This window comes from Arachis ipaensis, chromosome B1 (genome assembly GCF_059453495.1).
Source record: "Arachis ipaensis isolate K30076 ecotype BB chromosome B1, ASM5945349v1, whole genome shotgun sequence".
Taxonomy (NCBI): Eukaryota; Viridiplantae; Streptophyta; class Magnoliopsida; order Fabales; family Fabaceae; genus Arachis; species Arachis ipaensis.
Window position 1 is genome coordinate 98,842,388 of NC_142436.1, and position 1,671 is coordinate 98,844,058.

At 31.4% G+C, this 1,671-nt stretch overlaps 1 non-coding gene across 1 annotated transcript; it reads right to left on the reverse strand.

Moving 5' to 3' along the window:
* Window positions 1-1,563: 1,563 nt before the first annotated feature.
* Window positions 1,564-1,671, reverse strand: LOC148577616 (small nucleolar RNA R71). The gene has a single exon (XR_015903677.1). It is a non-coding gene; the product is annotated as a small nucleolar RNA R71 (small nucleolar RNA).

Sequence of the window (1,671 nt, forward strand, 5' to 3'; positions counted from 1 at the left end):
GCATTAAAGAATTCTAAGTTTGGTGTCTTGCATGTTTTCTTTGCATTAAAAATTTTTCAAAAATATGTTCTTGATGTTCATCATGATCTTCATAGTGTTCTTGGTGTTCATCTTGACATTCATAGCATTCTTGCATGCATTCATTGTTTTGATCCATAACTTTCATGCATTGCATCATTTTTCTTGTTTTTCTCTCTCCTCATAAAAATTCAAAAATAAAAAAAAAATATCTTTCCCTTTTTCTCTCTTAAAATTTCGAAAATTAGATTTGACTTTTTCAAAAAATTTTAAAATCTAGTTGTTTTTATGAGTCAAATCAAATTTTCAATTTAAAAAAATCTTATCTTTTTCAAAATCTTTTTCAAAAAATCAAACCTTTTTTTTTTCAATTTTTTTAGTTATTTTCGAAAATTTCAAAAATATTTTTCAAAAATCTTTTTCTTATCTTTATCACATAATTTTCGAAAATAACATCATCAATTAATGTTTTGATTCAAAAATTTCAAGTTTGTTACTTGCTTGTTAAGAAAGATTCAAACTTTAAGTTCTAAAATCATATTTTATGATTTCTTGTGAATCAAGTCATTAATTGTGATTTAAAAAATCAAATCTTTTTTTTTAAAAAAACTAATTTCATTCATATGTTTTCAAAAATATCTTCTTATCTTACCTTTTTCAAAAATTTGATTTCAAAATATCTTTTCTAACTTCCTAACTTCTTATCTTTTCAAATTTGTTTCAACTAACTAACTAACTTTTTGTTTGTTTCTTATCTTTTTCAAAACCACCTAACTAACTCTCTCTCTCTCTAATTTTTGAAAATCCTTCTCCCTCATCTCCTTCTAATTATTTATTCATCTACTAACACTTCTCTTCATCTCACATCACTGCTCCTATCCTTACCTTTGTGTTTGGATTCTTCATTCTTCTTCACCCCTATTCCTTTTCTTCTTCTACTAACAATAAGGAACCTCTTTACTGTGACATAGAGGATTCCTCTTCTTTTCTTTTTCTCTTCTCTTTCTTATGAGCAGGAACAAAGAAAAAGGTATTCTTGTTAAAGCTGATCCAGAACCTGAAAGGACTCTGAAGAGGAAACTAAGAGAAGCTAAATTACAACAATCCAGAGACAACCTTATTGAAAATTTCGAACAAGTAAAGGAGATGGCAGCCGAACCCAACAACAATAATGCAAAGAGGATGCTTGGTGACTTTACTGCACCTAATTCCAATTTACATGGAAGAAGCATCTCCATTCCTACCATTGGAGCAAACAACTTTGAGCTGAAACCTCAGCTAGTTTCTCTGATGCAGCAGAACTGCAAGTTTCATGGACTTCCATCGGAAGATCCTTTTCAGTTCTTAACTGAATTCTTGCAGATCTGTGATACTGTTAAGACTAATGGAGTAGATCCTGAAGTCTACAGGCTCATGCTTTTCCCTTTTGCTGTAAGAGACAGAGCTAGAATATGGTTGGACTCTCAACCCAAAGACAGCCTGAACTCTTGGGATAAGCTGGTCACGGCTTTCTTAGCCAAGTTCTTTCCTCCTCAAAAGCTGAGCAAGCTTAGAACTGATGTTCAAACCTTCAGACAAAAAGAAGGCGAATCCCTCTATGAAGCTTGGGAAAGATACAAACAGCTGACCAAAAAGTGTCCTTCTGATATGCTT